Genomic DNA, 21,136 nt, shown 5'->3' on the forward strand with positions numbered 1-21,136 from the left:
AGCCTTCATTGAAACCTGCCTTTTCATCCCTCTGTTTCAAGGATGCTTGAAAAACAGCCAAGGCTCACATTAACAACCAAGCAACCTAATACAGCCAACTATTTCTGTGCCAGAGCAGGGACCCCCAAAATCTTCAGATCTCTGGGTTTGGACTCCAGACATGACCTCCATTCAGAAGCAGAGAATGCTTGACTCAACTGGACAGAAACAAAGGACCCAGGTTCTAGGTCTGCCCGTTTGGCAACTTCCAGAAAAAAAGACTGGCAGATAACACAATTGAGCAGTGTTATTGTTATGGCAAACAATCACGACAGGGGGCCTGTATTATTAAAGCAACTTTACTTTGTGGTTTCCCTCTCTTCATTTAATGTATTCCCTGGGGCTAGTTTCTCCCTGTCCATGACTTTTCTGGCCATTCTGAAGTAATAGTCTCAGTTCAGTTATTCAGTGCATTACTTTCCTGTCGCCACTGTAACAAACGTGGCTTAAAACAGCACAAATTGATTACCTCACATTTCTGAAGGTCAGAAGTCTGGCACGGGTCTCACCGGGCTGAAATCAAGGAGTCAGTAGGACTGGTTTCTTTTCCAGATGCTCCAGGGGAGAACCCATTTTCTTGCCTTCTCTACCTTCTACAGGCTGCTCTGTTTCCTGGATCACAGTTTCGTTCCATCTTCATTACTAGCAACGGCCAGTGGAGTCTTCCTGACATTGCATCTTTCTCACTAACTCACCTCCCTCCCTCTTTCACTATCAAGGACCCTTGTGATTACCTGGGGCCCACCTGGGATATCCAGGATCCTCTTAGCTTCAAGTCAGCTGATTAGCAACCTACATTCCATCTGCAAACGTCGTTCCCCTTGCCATGCAAGGTAACATATTCACAGGTTCCAGAGATTAGGATGTGGCCATCTTGGGTGAGGACAATATTCTGCCTCCCACATAGAGTTCTGTATAAGTTAAAGCTTGTATCTTGCTTTAAAGTTAAGGCTCCTTTTGTTCCCCTGATGGGATCATAATAAGTATGAGGGGGCACTTGCTTAGTTTCTCTTTTGTCCCCTCACTTGGCAGCTTCAGCTGCTGCTGCCCCAAATTGCTAACTGGAGTTTTGAAGGCCTCTGGGGTGGGGCAGGTGATGGGAGCAGAGCAAGGAAAACAGAGCTTTCTTTGCTCACTGCACAACAATGCTGCCCTGACACACATGCTCTCTGGGCTTGGTAGGTCTTCCCAGCCAGCTCTGTCATCAGTGGTTTCCTTCGCTGAGGCCAATGCATCCTGTCCCCACTGGCTCTTTACTGCTGCATCCATCTCTAGGAATCTAGTAGTACCTCAAGTTTTTCCACTGAGGCTGATTCACTCTCCAAGCAGCCATCTTGAATCAGACCTTGGATCACTGCACACCAGGTCTCTCAGCCCTCAGAAAATACCAGTCCTTTTCATGGACAGATGCTGGGAGTGCAGGTCCTTTCCAATGCAGCCAACTTTTCACTGCTTCACTGTGGAAGCAGCGGCAGCTTGGTTCTCACTCTTCCGGCTCTTGCAACCTGATGAGCCTGCAGGCCTCCGTGTTCTCCATCAGCATGTGGAGGACTTTTTCAGCTGCCCCAGTGCTTTTGTCAGTGCCCATTACCCTTTGCTAAAGACAGGGGCTGGCACAGCACACAATCAGCCCTCTCAAAAAATGATTTCCCTCTCATATCTACGTATCGATCCCTTTATAGCTTCAGAGTGGGTGAGAGTATTAAGAGTGTGCTAACCAGCTTTCAGCCACCTGCTTGGAAAAACACGTCTCTTGGTCTTACACCTCAATTTACGAAGTGACAGCTGAAATTTCTATTTTAATTGCATTCCTGGTAGAGAAGGAATAAACTAATGACGGAAACACAGGGGACAGTCCCCCTATGTGAAGCAAAAGGGAAAGGGCTTCTCAATAATAATGGATCAACACAAGATGCCATACTAGAAATAAGGACAACAGACAAACTGACCATGTGGTCAGTGAATGAGAAACATGGCTAGTCTCCTGGAGTGGTCCAGCACGTGTTGTCCCATAGGGTAGTCTCAAGGGTTGTCAGTTCCCCCAAGTGAGGACGCCTGTCCTTTATGAGTCTAGGTCTGACGAGCAGCTGGGCCCAATTATTTCAATAATTCCAGAAGACCTATTCTGAGACTCCTGTCCTCTGGTCTATTTTGGCCGGACAGGAAAGATAACAGCATGTAATTTTTTCCTATAATTTAAAGGAAATATTACTAAACAGACAAGTCACTCTTTCAATAAGTATAAACATTTCTGGGACACAGAGTCCAAGGGAGGTCAGAACAGACCAGGTCAAGATGTCAGCTCTGACCTATTATTATCTGCAGCTCAGAGCTGTGACCAGGCCACATGCTGGGGAGTGACAATGCTGCTCCCAATACTTCTGCAATATGGAAACATTTTTTAAATGACTCATGATGTTGAAGCTAAAAGAGGATGTAGAGAGCATCTAGTCCATAGCTCTCATGTTAAGATGAAGAATTGGAGACTTAGAGTTTGATTTTCTCAAAGATGATCTGCTAATTAGTGACAACGCCAGGATTCAAAAACAGTCTCCCTAAATACTATTCTAATGATTTTGCCACTTTTTCAGTCTGGATTTGGCGATGGATTTCTGTATTTTGTTGTTTCATCAGCACAAAGCACAATGCATGGCTGTGTACAAAAAGAATGTTTCTAGGACTTCACAGTGCTAATTTGTTTTCCTTCTGAATTTTCCTTTCCTTAGCTTTCTTAGCAATATCTTCTTTTCCATCTCAGATGCTCCCTGGTTTTGCGCGTGCATGCGCGCACGCGTGCGCACACACGCACACACACACACACACACACACACACACACACAATGCTGTGTCTATTTTGTCTATTTCCTCCTCAAGAAATCAAGCTCTAGGTATTTCTTTCATATTTCCCACTGCCCCATTAGAACTTACCCATTATGAGTTTCTTTCTGTCTTGTAAGTGACAACAAATAATGCTTATGGGTTCAAGAGGGAAAAAGGAACATTCCTATTTATGCTATTAAGTAAATTATCTTATCATTTAAATTATCTAGGAGCAGAAGAAATTAACAAAAACCAGATGAGTAAGTTCACAGATAAGTCTGTCACCTTATAATTGGATACTAAATTTGGATTTAGTTTCTTGAGAACTAAGGCCAAAAAGGCAAATACTGGCTTGTATAAGTTTTGTGTTTTTTTAAACAAAAAGATGCTTACAGATTCAACTTCAGAAACCAAAGTTTTCTCGAAATTACATACCATTTACTCACATAGATTATCAAGGCAAGAATATCTAAGAATCTAATAGAAAACCCCACTAAGTTTGGTTTTATGATAGATAAAAGCATTCTACACCAGGTAACGATTATTGATATTATTATCATTGTCAGTGATAACTACAGGCCTGAAACTGTAGACCATTTAAAGACAACAGGGAAGTAGAAACCAACTGAGTTCACGGTTTAGACAGAAACTCAGTCGAGAACAGCTTCTACGTAATTCAACCTGTCAGATATTCATGGTGTGTGTGTGTTAGAGCAGGGGTATTATTCTCTATCCGGAAAGACCAGAAGAACATAGAATGTTCTTGGACAGCTGGAGACTTCCCAGTGTCATAACCAAAATCTGTACTTCTGTGGGTGTAGGAAGAGGGGAAGAAGTTGGCAGATGGGAAAATGATGTTCCCAAACCAGAAGACCAGATTGATCCAATTGTTCCATCCAATTGATGCAGGCATTCCACTCCTACCCAGAGATCACCAGCTCACTCTGCTTTAATTAATGATTTCATCATTAAACTGGATATAGAAGCCATTGTTCAAGAGTCACCACAATAACCCACTGGGGTCTTAAACTATCAAACCACAGGCCAGAGTCAGTGTTTTCAATATGAACATCGCATTTTTAATTCATATTAATATGAAATGTAGCATTTTTAGCTCACAGTCTAAATCATTTCTCTAGTGTCTTGCCTTAGAGCCAATTCACTCAGTTACTATCCTGTCATCTAAAGGTGTTTTACTTGTCATTCTTAGAAATAACATACTTTGGTTAAGTGAGTTCTGGCAAATACCTGGTTAGTGTGATCCACATATACGAACCAAATTTTGCAGTACACACTCTTTATAAAATAATTTATTTACCTGGATTAGTAAAGTAGCTATCCAGAACAAATTTTACATGAGAAAAGAATAAAAAGAAATATTGCCCAGAAAGCAACTCGGTGTTAATGCAATGCATACAACTTCCATCATGATTAAGGATATGGGGTTATGTTGCTCAAGACTTGTCCTGAGCATCCTTTTATGGCAGAACTCCCCAATGCTATGCTCAACTAGAGACATTTTCTCAACAAAACGTATTTGATAGCACCCCTCCTTAGGAGTTTTATTTGCCTGCTGGCTGACCAGTTAGGGGATGACTAGGTACCTGTGAGTGTTCCTGTAGTTCTTTAACTCAGAGAAGTAAGTCCTGCAGGCAGTTTCCCAAGGACTGGGGCAGCAGGCCAGTGAGCAGCTGGGCCCAGGGCACCCTACCCACTGTCACTACAGCGCTGGATGACCGTGATTCCAGACAAAGCACATTCTTGATAACACAGTGAAAGAAAGGCACCCTTTACCAGAGCTGGTGGGCAAAGGTATGGATGGTCCCACCTTTCCCAGTCACTCCAAGTTAACTGTTCCTTTGCCCCTGGTGCAGCTGATGGGGAACAAGTCTCCAGCGCTGACAGCTAGAAATTACTTTGATCGATTTATTTTCTGTGTTTCCCGTTTCGGGTGCAAATGCTTTCTCCATCCTGCTGGAGCACATTTATGCTTTCCCATTTGCAGGAAACACATTTATAGTGCCTAACTAACAGAATTCTTTTGCTGAAGTTCAGAAACAAATGTTCCCATCCATCTCCATTTACCTTTTCAAGCAGCACCAAGTTGTTTTCCTTTTTAATTTTAGACAAAAGGGAGGATGTATTCTGGGGAGAGGATGGGGTAAAGAAAGCAATTGGAACTTAGGAGTTTTCTACTGAAAACAAAACTTAGCATACTCCTCATAAGAGGAATGAAGCAAAGAAATAAAAATCTCTGAGGCTTTTACATGGAAGAGAAAATTTCAGTTATGTCTTAACTCTAGTAAAAAGAATACCATTATGTAAGAACTATTAATTTACCACTTTTAGACAAGTGGAATATGGCACCTAATTTGTCTGTATTCCTTGCTCACTTCAGACCAAATCTTGTCCTTGGCAGGTAACTTCCAAAAACTGCAGAGAAAACTAAACATGGGGACTAAAAATGGTTAATCCTATTTTCTCAGAGTATAAGCTCACTCATCATGAAAGATGAACATTTTTCAGCTTTTAACACGAGAAAAGTTCACATGTCCCTGAGAAAGAAAAGCTGATGTTCACTCAGTGCCCACCACTTGCTCAGCTCTGTGTGACAAATGACCTACTCCCGTTGCCCAGAATTAATTGTTGACACAGCCAAGGCACTGTTAGAGCCAGAGGGGTAGCTTCAATGGGAAGGGGCAGAATTGTGTGGGGTGAGGCAAGCAGAAAGTTCACTGCACAGAGCTATTCTCCCCTGACAGAGATGCACAGCCGAGACAAAATTATAAAGGGAACAAAGTCCATGGTTAGGTTACGTAGCCCCTCCTTCTTTCACTTAAATGGCATCTTTCAAACAAATGTCCAACACCCTCCTGTTACCTTTCACTCTCTCTACTCCTGCTCTGAGAATATATTCTCACGTGGATTAGATTTTCATGGCATGAAGTGGCCAAAAGGAAATGCGTATTAGCCAATCAGCTCAGTGTGAAAGCAAGCACTTTCTTGAGCACGTCTGTGTCAGGGGAAGAAAGGCAGGTTCCCTCCCCGCCCGGAGGTTACACTTAGGAGGCTCTGCAGTCTGCTCAGGGAGATGTGTTCTGCATGATGAATTTCATTGGCTGTCTGGAATGAGAAGGAGGTCACCCAAACACCTAACCTGAAAGGAATAAAGGGAGAAAGAGGAAGAGAGAAGAGACAGAGAAAAGAAAAGTGGAAAGACAAGTGGGTAAGGAGAAAACATACCCAGATGTTAGGGGGGAAAAAAGTCAATCTGGTTCCTTTGTCAGGATGTGGGAATGTGCTGGTGCCGGACTGAAGACGAAATAGTGGTGCACTTTAGTGAGACCAAGCATTTTGCTATTTATATGGAATGCGAAAGCCCAATTGCTTTTGACTGAAGCAACTAGACCTTGGCTATTATCCTTTTCTGTTTCGTTTTCCACAAAGCAGAACAAGGATTAACTTAAGTTGGTTTCCATGTCCCTTTACAAATCTGAGTTCATCTGGTGAGAAATGGAAAAACATTTTAAATTTAAAGAATATATAACAAACATCTCTTTTAAACATTAGAGATGGATAAATGCTTTCTCACACTAATGAAGCTGAAGGGAAAAAGATTCCAAAGAGCCCTTGGCATTGAAAGAATCAATTTATAGGGCAATGCAGAGGCAATAATATCATTGAGGTGTCAAAAAGTTAATCTAAGGCCAGGTACCCCCTTCTGAGTCTCAGTGTCAGCTTCTGAGTCAGAAGTACTAGCACGCTTTCCTGAACCATCCAAAAGTATAAAAGAAGAGACTGTGAAAATCATCCTTTTTTTCTCTTCCATTAGCAATTAATTTATCATCTTATCTCTTTTCTCATATTGGAAGCCCTGAAACACAGGAAGAGAAATTACTATTAGAGAACAGAGTTGGGCATTCTCTTGGTGATAAGGGGAGCCATTGGTAGAATTTGAAACTTGCAAGACTGGGCCAGAAAATGAGCAGTTTCCAAGTGGACATAGCAGAAAGAATGGCAGTTCATCTAGAAATTACAGGTACCGTGTGAGATTCAGCTCCGATACTTGAAGGGTTATAGTTCCCCTAAGAATGGTGCTACAAAGGACTTGAGGCACATCTCTCCAAAAGTTAGCTCACCTAACAGAGTAAGTGCCGACAGGGGCTAGAAATACACAATTTAGTTGGAAAATCAAGTTTAAATTCACAAAAAACAAACAAACAAAACACAAATAGATTATGAGGAAGCAAAGAGAAATTAAAATCAAGTGGCCACCAGTTGATGAGAGAAAAAATGTGATTCAGGAGACAGGGTAGGTTGCTTTGTATTATGGAATGATTATAAATCATAAATACTGAAGAAGGAATCCCCATCTATTTATGGAGAGGGGAAACCAGAAATTAGAGAAAATCATAGCACTATCCTAGGGTCCTCATTAGTTCTGCTTACGAAGATCTGACTCTCCTCATCCTCTTTCAGAGCACAGTAGGATTGCAATTCCTCCTCTCTTGTGGTTGGATGGGGCTATGTGACTAGTTCTGGCTAATGGGTTGAAAACTGAAGTTGTAAGTGTTATTTTCGTGCTAAAGGTGAGACCTTCTAGAACTTTATTTCCCTCTGGTAGGTAACCAGCAATATTCAACATGATGGCACTGAGATTTTGGAGGCAGTTTTGTTAATGCAGCATAACCTAACTTATCCTGATATACAATGACAGATTCAATAAAAGAAATACAAAGCTGTGCAGCTTCCTCTTGAGGAAAATGAAAGAAATCATGCAAAACTGATATAGTATCCCATAGGAGTCCTTGTCTTCCTGGAGTCTGTACCTGAGGGGTACAGAGAATCTGCCAAGAATGAGCTCACTGACATTGGCTGAAGCACAACTAAACAACTGTCCTTGTCAAAAAAAAAAAAAAAAAAAGTAAAGTAAAAGAAAAAAAGAAACCTGGGCTGTAACTTTTAAAGTGAAGTCTTGAGAAGAAAACTGAAGGAAGAGAAGCCAGGTGGTATTTCTTTTCACTCTGCTTTATATTTATTTTCCTAAAAGCAGAGCTAAGGGGATGCTGATGGTTATGAAGATGGAGTCATGTGATAAGCCATGGATTATGGCAACGGAACCACAGGATCCTGCAAAGCAAGGAATGCATCTTCAACTAACTCTACAGAGAGCATTTGTGAGCCCTTATGTAAAACAAGGGAGTTATAAAATGAAACGTTAAAGGAAAGAAAAACATGTCCCCCAAATAGCTCCAATCTATATGTTGTCGATAGAAGAAAACAGCTGTGGCATCGATCGTGCATTTCCAAGGGGCAAAAATTAGTTCCTGGGGGATGGGGGGAAAAAAAACATTACAATGGTAAATGATGCTTCAAAAGGTCACAGTGTATAAACATATATACACTATATCTGTGATATTATCATTATATGTAAAAGGAGTTAGAAAAAAAATGTTTCAAAAGGGTTCCTTAGGGAAACAATAGTGAAAAAAATAAAGGTTAAGAAACACTGGCATAGGTGAACAAACATGGTGACTTTTAGAGGAAAAAATATGAAAAGGATCAAGATAAATATTTATAGCCATATATATGTCCCAAAGCAGAAAATGTGTATATAATTAACCAGATGTGTACATAATAAACCTGAAATGGTAACCAGAGTTAAAGACAACTTTAAAATTTACACTGAATCTTAGTGGAGAAGAACCACGAACCCTTCTTCCATTGTCTATACATGCTCTAGAAGCTCATCAGAGAACGCCCACCCTATTTTCTCTCAGTGAAACTCTTTGTAGGAATGTAGTGAAAAGTTTATATTCTAAACCTACAGAGCCTCAGCCGCAGAATTATTACCATTTTTTTTTCCTTTGAGATTTTATTTTTAAACTTGCTTTTGTGAATTCTCCTATACATAAGATTCTATGCCCTATTTTCCTTTCCTTCACTGTTATGAACTCTAAGAGGTCGTGGTCAGAGTTTTCCAAGGCTCTATTTATTTTTAATTTCAACATCATCTAACAGGTGAGAATTAAATCCAGAGCAAAAGTCACCATCATGGCTTGCTACACACTTTCAACAAAGCTGTCTTGGTAAAAGCATTCTAGACTCAATAGATGGTCTATTTCTAACAGATATGGATATACAGTTGGTATATGGAGAAGCCAGAATATCCTATCACTATTAATATTGACCTTGGTTATAATTCTGCAATTTGTATTAGAAACCCAGTATTGTGTCCTCTACCACGTTGAGCAAACAAATGACAATAACTGACTTCAACACTCCTTTTAATCCTTCACATGTTGGCCAGTATGTTCCCATTTCCAGATTCAAGGATTTTGACAATGATATATATTTTGTCAATATGCAATTCCACAAGCTCATGTTATAAAATAGAGTCTTGGCCCATAGATGTGTTAGGAAAGTGGTAAGAATACCATATGTTTGAAAAGATGCTCCCTGCGTTGCAAAGAAGTAATATGAGATGATAGCAGGTGTGCTTTGCACTCACCTATGATGATGACAGATAATACTAACAACCCCACCATCTTGCCCACAGTGTCTAGATGTGGCTTCAAAATTGTTTTGAACAAAAGGCTTCAAACCCATACAACTGATGCTAGTAGATAAGGTAAAATTTATCTTGGAGGAAAGATCTCTAATGTGTTTGTATCTCTGAAATTGTGATTATACTTTATAATTCTGCCCTTAGACTGGCCCAACTAGACTCATATTGAGGATTCACATACGATTCAACAGGCATGAAAAAAGGAGGAATGAATCTTGCAGGTGCTTATTATTAAGTTGGTGCAAAAGTAATTGCGGTTTAAAATTGCCAAAACCTCAATTACTTTTGCACAACCTAATAGTTTAGTTCCCAGTGAATGACTGGATACCCAAAGCAAAAACTGTGGTTTTCCATATTAACTTCTCTGCTTGCTCACTGATTCTTTGCAATTATAAGTAACCAGCAAAGCCTTTCCTTCTGTGATAAGGGATGAGACTAAAATGCAAGCGTCCTGGAAAAGACAGCACAGTTGCTCTTTGCTAACAAAGATACACATAACTATGTGCAGACTCGTTTCTGTGAGTGGATCTGATAAAGAACATAAAGACCAGAATCCTCTGCCATGTACACAGAGAGTGTAGAGGGAGGCAGGGTGGTGAAGACACACACAGGAACATTCAGCAGAAGTCAGCCTGCTCCAGGATTAGAGATGCTACTGTTTTATTTTGTAACTCTTATGCCATAATAACCCTATATTTTTGCCCTGAACACTAAAAGTTATGCCTTCTCAGGTTTCTTACCTGAAAGACAATTTATTTTCAATGACTCAAAAGCCATTATAACTGATGACCATCAATACATTGCAGAGGATATGACCAATTATATACTACGCATCCAGAAGCAAAAACTGACACCCATACCACCTCTTGGGAGATGATCTAGAAAACCATCGGCATGTATGGTATACAGGTAGAGGCACCTTGATTGTTGACTTCAGTCTTGAAGAATGAATAGGACGACTTTATCAGATGTACCTATTTAGGGTCTTTCAGTAAGGGTGGAAGTGAAAATGGAGAGAGATAGATCGATCAAGAGCCTTAAGATAATAGTCAAATATTTCAAATGAAAGATACTGAGGTCTGCAGCAAAAGGGAATATAGAGAAGGGAGAAGCTTCATAGATTACTGGAAGAGTATCTTAATTGGTCTTAATCGTCAAGAAGATATATAGATTGGTGGCATATTTTTGGTAATAAAAATCAATGAGTAACTGGACATTTTGAAAAAAAATTAAGCATACCAAGGAATTCATTAAAAAAAAAAGTTAACAGGGAGGTACAGAATTCAAAAGTTAAATAAATACTGTATACTAAGCCTATTACTTAGTATAGTTTATGAATTATACTAACTAAGCTCTTCAGGCTACTAAAATTAATAGGACATAGATGTTGCCCTATAGAGAGTCACAATAGAGTCATCAGGGACAAAGGAGTAAAGAAATACAGACAGGTCAACAAATATAATAAAGGATTAAGTGCAATGAGCAGAACAGCAGAAGCCATTATTTCTGTCCTGAGAAGCTCCATGGGTGACACTATTTCTCAGGCATGCAAATCCCTGGCCCTATAATGAAAGTAGTCTGCTAGTGGAAAGAAGAGGCAGAAGCCTGGTTTCCAGTCCCGGCTCTATTAGCCTATTATTACTCATATTTGGAGACAAGCAGGACTATCCACTAGTTGGCCTTGTGTGGCCTAGCTGTTGCCTGTCAGTAAGCTACATGGGCTTGATGGCACCCATTCTCCCAGGAGGAGGGACCACATCTTCCCAGGGGTCTGGGCTCCCCCTTCTCTCATTGGAGGTACTGTGCTGAACTGGGCTTCAAACCCCTGGGGCCTCCAAGATTGTCAGGTGCCAAGCGGCTGGCATTTCCCAGCACCCCGTTAAACAGAAGACATCTACATTCAGTCTGACTTTTTTCCTGAGCCCCATATGCTGGTCTCTCTACAGAAGATTACTCCCACACTTAACCAGTAAGAAGAGAGCATCGGCAGGGCAGTTTCTTACCCAGAGAGTACTACTGTATGGTGTCAGTGTTGCCCTGACCTCAACACAGCTCTCTGAGGGATAATGAGGGAACAGGACTGCAGACCAACTCCAGCTGGACCTTAGCTGGCCAATGTGTCCTCACCAAAGCTTCTTCCTGAACCCAGATCCCACATCCTTGCCAAACCAAGCACATGTGGCAAATCACTTGAGTTCCCTGAGCCTCAGTTTTTGCTTCTGAAAAATGAGGGGGTAAAAAAGATCTTCCCCACCTACTTCACAAGATAATACTGGTAATGAAAATTTGAGAAGCACTTTGCAAATTAAAAGGTGCTAGACCCATGCGAGGGTTTATTTTTATCAGAGGAGAATGAGCAGTCTCCTGAGCACAGACCCTGCTTTTGGCACCTTCTGTTTACCACACATTGCTGCTCAGTCTGATCCACAGACCATTAAAGGTGGATTCGATGCATATACCCAATGACACACACAAAAATAACACTAGGTAAAAATAAAGATCAGAGAAATTAATGAAAACAGGGACATGAAAATGTAGATAAATCATCCATGAGCATGTTGAGTTCCCAGTCTGGCCCTGAACTTCCTGGCATGCAAAGTTAAGGGGAAGACTGTCAGATACAGCTTGCCACTGAAAGCCGGAAAGAAGCATATCGGCCACTTAGGGTAAACGTGGTTTCACGTGGAGGAAACCACGTGAAATTTTATGTGAAGAGGTCAATGGTTGCCTGTACTACGTTCCACCATAAATGTAATCTTGAGTTTCTTAGTATAACCCCCATAGATCAGTTCAAGGGTAGCTATTTCATAGGGGACCCAGCAAATGTGATCCAGAGATAAAATATAGACTAGCGAGAGTCCATGTTTTGTAGGGTAAAGACATGAATCCTTCACACACACAAAACAGCCTCTTACCCTAAAGTCCTACTTCTTTAAAAAGATTCTAGAAAGCCCCAGATCACATTTAATCAGCGAGTATAAACGTTGTGAGGGAATTTAGGTATCATGTACTGCCACCCTCATTTAATAGAAAATGAAACTGAGGCCACCAGATGGGAAATGTCTTTTCTAAAGTGGCAAAAGCCTTCATTGCTGGGACTGACCCCAGGCCTGGCCCTCTCCGGGGTGCAGTAAACTGCTTCTACCCCCCACCCCCACCCCTGAGCAATCAGAATGCTTAGCACCTCTCCCATCGCTCACAAGACATAAGGCTCATTCCTCACCCCATCACTGTCAGTTGGGTCTCCCTACCTATGTAACAAGCTCTTTCACTCAAAATGGTCTCCATCTTCACAGCACTTAGCCCAGACCTGGCAACACAGCAGATGCATAATATTGCCTGAATAATGGATGTGAGTACAAATAAACTGAGCACTTTCCATTAAAATGTGAAGACCCAGCCCAAGTGCCAAATTCCAGTCTGTTCCTTGGTTCCTGGCAGTAAGCAACCTACTGGAGGACAGCAATGACATTTCTTACAAAATAGATTATGCAGATACCACCGCCAAGTGATGCTTTTCAATAAAACTTTAGCCATAATGAGGAAAACATTAGTACTTCTACCTTCACCTCCCTCTCTTATGGGTCAAAGGTGCTATACAAATTCAAACTGATCAGATTAGTAAACTTGTTACAGATTTTGTTCTTGAAGCATTAAGGCTAATGCAGCAGGCAAAGTAGTTTTATATTAGGAGGGTTTTTAAATATATACAAGAAAATCAAAGTGTGTGGGGAACATATCAGTTTACACAAAACTTACAAACATCAATTCTCAATCTACCACCACCAAAAAAAAAAAAAAAAATTAAAAGGAATGAAAGAGTTGCCTGGATGATGACAATGGTGATGATGATAAAAATGTCACTGGCACTTATTACATGTCAGGCACTTACTAAGTGCTTTACATTCCTTTTTGAGCTTAATCCTTACGGCAACCCTAGGAGATAGATATTGTTATCTCCATTTCCAGATGGAGAAACTGAGGTGCAGAAGGGTTAACTTGCCACAGTAACCTAACAAGTATCTGGTCCACAATTCCAACTCATGGAATCTGACTGGTAACTTCAAGTTCCCAGACTCAACTCTTTCCTAACAATAATCACTAATCCATATTGAACACTAAAGATGTGCCAGACACGCTTCTCACTATTCTAAGTGCTTTTATGTGTGTTGACAGATGTGATCTTATCATTGTCATCCCTATTTTACAGAGGAGAAAACTAAAACACTAAGAGGCTGAGAAGTTTCCGCAGCTCACATAAGTAGTGTAGCGGAGCTAGGATTCCGACTGGGCCAGTCTGGCTTCTGCTCCCTTTTTGTAAATGGTATGCTCTGTTTCCTGTCCATGAAAGGGAAACAAGTGCAAAAGCTGTGTTTTAACACTTGTCCATCCCTCCCACGTTAGAGCTCCTTAGGACTTCCTCATCTCTAGCCGAAATTACTTCAATTGCCCCCTAACTGGCTTCCTGCTTCCTTTCAGTCTTGCTCCTCTAAGTCCTTTCGGTCCACATAATTATGCAAGGTAGACTACTCAGGACCCATCTTAAAAGCATTTCTACCTTTAACACCGCCCTGACTAAAACCCTTCAGACATGCCGCCACCACACACAGTTGATGTCCAAACTCTTTAAAGGCCCCACCTGGCCTGTCATGATCTATCTAGCCCCTTTCTCCCTCTTTGGCCTCATTTCCCTCCTCACAGATCAGCCTCTGACACGCCTTTCTCTCCTCCTCACAGATCAGCCTCCAACAGCTCTGCACTGCTGGAAGTCCCTCTAACACTCTTTTTCTTGTCTGGGTACTTGTGTTCACACTGGTTTTTCTGAGTGAAATGAATTTCCACAGGATCACCTTCCATTTTATCTGGCCTCTATCCATCCTTTAAAAGTTCAGCTAAAGTGCTGTCTCCTCCAGGAAGCCTCCCCTAGATCAGTGACTCTAACCAGTCATTGTTGTTAACAGTTGTCTGATTGACCCCAACTGGTCACTCAGGGGCGACAAAGTCCATTAGTGACCAGTGATGCGTCCATGCTAAATCTTCCTTGGCAAATGGTTCACATATTGTGTCTTTAAAATCCCACTGAAATTATTTTGATGACTCTTTGCTTCAAAATTTCAGTTGTGCACAATTAAGGCTGAAGCTGACGCTATTGTCACTTTTTAGGGAATACGTGACATCTAGAAACAAAACAGAACTATAAATTACCTAGCCGATGAAATCCTCCATATATGCCGTGAGACTGCTTTATAGATCTTTCATAACTGGCTCAAACAGCTGCAGCATTCTTAAAAAAGGTATAGCAATTAGAGTTAACTTTTTAACTAACGTCAGTAGCACAAATAACTAAAAAAAGAAAGCACCTGGCAATATTTGGGTACATTTGTGGGGCAGGAAGTGAGATAGCAAGGAATCTGCAAAGTTGTGCAGTTGCATTTTATGCAAAAAATGGAAACGTGCATGGGTTTATTGGACTTTCCGAACAACTTGAATTGTCTTCCTCTGCATTTGAAATACACACCCCCATTAGCATCATTCTTCATCCTCCCCACTGAATTAACCAACAGCCTTTGAATCAATGTTAGAAAGACATATTCTCCGTTTCCAGAAAGGTAGAGACCGTTGTTGATCTGCTTAGTGTCCATTTATACTGTTACCTGTGGTGAACACACTTTAGAGACCATGGTCAGGCTTAAAGGATATTTAAGTGAAATAATTAGATTTTAATTAATTTTTAAATTGAAATAAGATCTTGATACAACATATGCTAGTTACTCACTCCCCAGGTGTGAGAAAAGTAATTATTCCACGTTGAGCTAGACCAAGTGCTGTGCTGGGGTTTTTTTATCAATTATCAAGAACCGCTTACTGTCTCCCTGATAATCCAAATCCTATCACCTTCAGGTCTCAACTCAAACCTCATGTCATCAGGAAACTCAACCCAACCCTAATATTGTTCCTTTTGGGGCTAGGGGTTGAGACTTAATCTCTCTCTGTCTCTTTTTTTAATTTTTATGAAATTGATTGGGGTGATATTAGTAAAATTATATAGGTTTCAAGTGTACATTTCTATAATATATCACCTATATATTGCATCGTGTTCACCACCCAGAATCAGTTCCCCTTCCATCACCATATATTTCTTTGACCCCCTCCCCCTTTCCTTTTTCAACCACCCCTCCACCCTCTAACCATCTGGTAAACACCAAACTGTTGTCTGTGTCCATGCGTTTTTGATTCTTTGTTTATTTGTCTTGTTCCTTTGCTGCTTTCAGTTTTATATCCCACATAGAGTGAAGTCATATGGTCCTCGACTTTTTCTTTCTGACTTATCTCACTTAGCATGATAATCTCAAGATCCATCCATGTTGTCACAAATGGCAGTATTCCATTTTTTCTTATGACCAAGCTGTGTGTATGTACCACATCTTCTTTATGTAATCAACTATCGGAGGACACTGGTTGTTCCCATGTCTTGGCCACTGTGAATAATGCTGCAATCTTGCTTTGCCCCTAACCTCCATAAGTCATCCACTCAGGGCAAGCCACCCAGCAAGGATTCAACACATCCTGTTTAGGGTTTGTGGGACATTAGGAATGCTGTCCCCAGCAGTCATATCCTTTCAACAAAGTTCTGAGCTGCTTTGTGACCTCATATTTTGTCTCTGATTCTGGATCCTTAAGCCACTTGCATCCACACAGAGTACTGATGGCTCTCAGAAGGTAAGCCATGGGCCACTTGTTTAAAAATCTGGCATTTATTAAGCCATGGCAGCAGGCTAGGCACTAATTCAACGGCTTTCATCTATAGTGCATAATTCCATTGATTTTGCACTGTAACACCCAGACATAAGTATAATTACTAGTCACATCTTACTGGTAACAAATAAAGGAGGCCTAAGGGCAGTTCCCTAAATCAAGGTCTTACAGATTCTATGTGGTAAAGCCTGGATTTGAATCCAGAAAGTCTGTCCTGACTCTCCCTTGCTTCATTCCTGTTGTAGGCAGAATTCTGAGGTGGCCCCAAGATCTCCACCCTTTGACGTACACATCTTGTACCCTCCCCTGCATGTGGGAGAGATCTGGGAATATCATGGGATTGTTGTGCCCATGTTTAGGTTACTAATCAGCTGACTTTGAGTTAAATGAAGAGAGGTGATTCTGGGTGAGTCTGACCAGTCAGTCAGTCTTTTTAAAGAAGGTAAAGCATCAAAGACACGCTCACCTGATGACCTCAAGGAAGAAGAAAACTGCCCTATTGTAGAGAGGGCCATGTGGCAGGGAACAACAGGTGACCTCTAGGAGATGAGAGCAGCCCCTGTCTGTTGGCCAGCAAGAAAGCAGAAATACAAGGTCTGCAACCACAAGGTATGGAGTTTTGCCAATAACCACGTGGGCTTAGAAAAGGACCTTGAGTTTCAGAAGGGAACGCAGCCTGGCCAGCACCTCAATTTACACTTTGTGCGGCCCTGAGCAGAAAACCTAATTAAACCATGCTTAGGCTTTTCACCTAGAGAAACTTTATATAAATGTGTATTGTTCTAAGCCATTAAGTTTGTAGTAGTTTGAGTGATTGTAGTAATTTGAACAAAACACAGCACTAGAAAACAAATACAATTCCCCTACCTTTCCTTCCATGCAGTGCCAACCCAGCTCCTGACCCTTGCTTCCGCACCCTGATTTCAGGTCAACCACTTCCACTTGACTTTGCAGACTATTTCCTGGATTCCATCTTCTGAGCTTGGCAGAGCTGGGTGCAAATCAGCCATTACTTGATTCTTTCTCCTGTTTCCCTTATCCTCCCTCCAGGCTCTGAACTCCATCCTGGCACTAAGCTGTGTGGCCAGAACTATGCTTTTTTAAGTGGCCTTCCAAACTGGGAACACGTTGGGTGCAGAACTTTGTAAACAATATTATGAAAAGGCCTAAAGGTCTGGATGAGGTTTCTATAAGCCACCAAAGGGTTTTGTTTGTTTGTTTGTTTGTTTTGATGGGGATTTAGGCAAAGGACTGCAGAAAAGAGAAAGGGATACAGACAGGATTCCAGGCTCCTCATCCCCCACTTCATATAGACTAGCTCCAGCTAGTATATTTAACAGCAAGGTTTTGTTCAAAAAAAAAAAAAAAAAAAAAAAGATTATAAAGCTAAGAATTAAATAAAACTTTGGCAACGATTGGTGTCATAGAAGAGTGGTCCTATGCGTAGTCCACTGCGTAGTGTGTGATCATGAGGAAAAACATTTAAGCTATGTGGGCTTTAGTCTATTTTTCTCTGAAATGAGTCGATGGGAAAAGATGATCTCTAAAGCCCTTCCCGCTGAAATATCCTATGATCGAAAGATTGGTAAGTCTTATGTTTTGCAGTTGGCAGAATCTCCTGACCTGCTGAGCTAATGGCTGACTCAGGACTAAGAGGCTCCACCCATCCAAGACTGAGAAAGGCCACACTGCTTCATTGGCTGCCTACCTCCCAGAGGCCCATTTGCCTTTTCTCCAAAACCAGCAGTGTACATATGGAGGACTTCAGCAGACAGGGCCACGGGTAGTCTGGATCCTGAAGCTAATGACAGGCTGATAGCAGAGCCTGCTGGCCTCTACCTGCCAACTACCCTGGGAGCAGGGAGTGCAGTGGGAAAACTAAAATCATCTTCATGGGGAGAAGAAAGTAAACAAAATCATCATTGTAGGTTAGGAGCTTAATTTGGGGAAAAAATGAAAATAAATGCAGTGTCATCTGGTAATTTGTCTTTGAATTTAGGCGTCCTTGCGGAGTTTTCTTCTGAGGGACGGCAAAAATGGGGCCAGCATTGTAAGCAGGCTGAGTGGGTAGATGCATCTACAGAGAGGATTCTGGGAAGATGCAGGGCTTTCTGTTTCCACAAATAAGCATGCTGTAACTGTTTCTCTGATGCCAAGAATCCCTTTGAATTGGGTTAAATCCCATCCATTTGCAATGAGAAATAAATTTGAAAATTAAAACATTCCTCAAGGAGAGAAGTCAAAAACTAAGGTTTAAGTGACTTATGGTGGATACGTTCCAAATGTCAAACTTTACAGGAAGCAGCTGTGTTTGAGAAGGAGCATTGCTAGTTTGTGTGTGTGTTTTGGGGGTAGTGCTATTTATTCTAGGCCAGGCATTTTCTCTTTGCTAGTAAACGATAGGGTTAAAATTCAAATGTAGGTGTCTCTGACTCCACAGCCATGATTTCCTTAGTACTATTCTCAAGGACCCCAGAAAATAAATGTGTCATGACAAACTTGGACAATTTCACTGAAATCGACCTCTAACAAAGCTCTTCAGTCTCGAAATGAGTAGTTGAGTACAGTGGGCACTGCTGGTATTGCACCCAAATCGTCATCGATTCCTTTCCAAGCTTTATGTGTTCATCATTCACTTTCTACTTGCTCGGTCCCTGCAGCCCTCTCAGGATGGTCTGGTGTAACTTATGTTCCAGAGCTTTCTTTCGGGGTCAGGCTGAATTTGGGTAGAATTGCATCTTTCCTTGGCTTTTCCCCTTTCCTATTTTGCTTTCCCCATTCCCTTACAGGTTGCTCCTGAAAGCACTTTTATGATAAATTCCTTACACCCAACTCCTTGACTTAGGGTTGCTTCTTGGAGACACCAAGATACAACTTGATGAGAGCACTTCAAAGGAATGATATTGCAGTTTTCCCCCATTTTGCCTTATTTAATGAATTTCTCTTCCATTGATTCTTTAGGGATTATCTAGCCCCAGTTTATTTTGTTTATGTTCTTGAGCTGGTAGAGAACTAAAGCCATTCTCTCACCATGTCTTTCAATTTGTCACACTTAATTCTATAGCAAGTGTCTGGGGGATTGCTTAATAATACAATGTCAGCTTTTCTCATTTCAGTTATCTGGTCAAAATAATATGGCTCTATCTTTCAGAAAGAGTTACAATGACATATTTTTGATTGTGTAGAACCAAGTTATTCTCTTCCTGAGATGGTGAAAGCATTCTGATTGCTTCAAATAATGGGACAGACACTGGCCTAAGCAATCAAGTGTATAAGAGGTATAATAATCAAGACGTAATTGATCTTTGTATCAGCATTACTCCAAATAAAGCAGAAATTGCAATCTTTGGACCTATTCAGTTTTCCATCCAGTAGAATACCAAACTGAAATAGGGGATGTGATACTTAACAAGAATCCCTGTCTGGCTTAAGAGCTTCATTACATCTGAATTTGTCTTGCAAAAAAAGAACCAAAGTGAATCTGAAAATATAGACATTCACTCCTCTTATCTATAAATAAATATAAACAAACAAACAAACAAACAATCTAATTTTTGTTAGGAAAAATGAGCCTCCTAGAGCAGAGAATAAACTTTAAGTCTTAATGGAAAACAGTTTATGAAGAGAAAAGAAGCAAACAAATACATATTTACATTGTATTACAAAGTTCCTGAAGTCTGCAGGGCTGCTTCCTTGCATACCTTGAGACTATAGCTTATATACTTGTACGCATTAGCACTGAGTCTGGAACCTTATGAGTATTCTATAAGGAAGGAAGGGGGTGCCTAACCGCAAAAGATATTTTCAAAGATTTGGATGTATTCAGTTGTACAACACTCTTATCTCTAAATGGCAGATAATGGTCAAGTTTTAATAGTTCTTCTGTCTACGCCATTGAGGTATTATGTAAAGAATTTCACATTGGCTATTGGACCACCTATTAATGCTTGGCAAATGACAGGTACTTAGTGTTTGTTGGATGAATGAATATATAGATGAAGAGATAACTGATGGCTCAGTGGGTAGATGGGTAGATAGGTGCATTGGTGCATGGATGGATGGATGGATGGATAGATATATGGATGGATGAGTGGATCAGTGGATGGATGATGGATGGATGCAAGGATAGGTAGATGGATTATGGTGTAAAGATGTTGGATGAAGTAGCAGTAGGGGGAGTTCTTAACAAAAGGTGAAGAAGTAAACTTTTTCTTTTTTTCCTGTACCTTTTCTTGGAGTCCATCCTTAGATACTCTCTGTCATTTAGATCTTTGCTCTCATTCTGATCAATTGAGCTTCAAGAGAAAAACATAAACTCATTCCCATGAAAACAAAAAGATTGATAGAACTTAACTGAATCACCCATTTTTAAAAATTGAGTAATGTACAAGTACTTTTAAGAATAAAAAATGCAGCATCTTAAGAATACATCCTTTAAGTCCATTGCAGTACAGATGTTGCACAGCACCAGGGGACACTATTCACATAGAACAGGGTGAGTCCTGTGCCTCCCAAAGTTGTAAAATATGGTGACATGGTTTAGTTTGAGAAACATTGGTTTACACCTTTCCCAGGCTTACTTCCATTTTTATCGGGGCCAGAAGAATCGTTATATAATTATGGAATATTGGCCATCAATAAAGAGACAGAATCAGAGAATGCTATGGAGGCAGCCCTTGCTAGCACTCTTGAAAAAGTGTCCCACATAGACCTATCTCTATCTACAGAAAGGACACTTAAGAAATCACATAACTTACTGCTTGATGGACATCTTTATTTTAAGAGCATTTGGTTTACTGTTTGAAAGCAAACTGATGGGCCTGAAAGATTGGGAGGGTATTCTTTTAAGTTGTGAATTTATATGCTTTCCAGAGCTATAAATATAAGTCAGAAGCCAATTCAAAAACAAAAACAAACAAACAAACAAAAAACAAACAAACGTTAAAAAAAACC

General features: G+C 40.8%; 1 protein-coding gene across 8 annotated transcripts in view; it reads right to left on the bottom strand.

Annotated features, from left to right (window-relative positions):
* Nucleotides 1-21,136, bottom strand: part of CTNNA2 (catenin alpha 2) — a 1,050,986-nt gene that overhangs the window by 117,096 nt on the left and 912,754 nt on the right. The window lies entirely within an intron of this gene.

The sequence above is a fragment of the Rhinolophus sinicus genome, chromosome 2 (assembly GCF_057876585.1).
Source record: "Rhinolophus sinicus isolate RSI-liver-muscle chromosome 2, RSI-T2T, whole genome shotgun sequence".
NCBI lineage: Eukaryota > Metazoa > Chordata > Mammalia > Chiroptera > Rhinolophidae > Rhinolophus > Rhinolophus sinicus.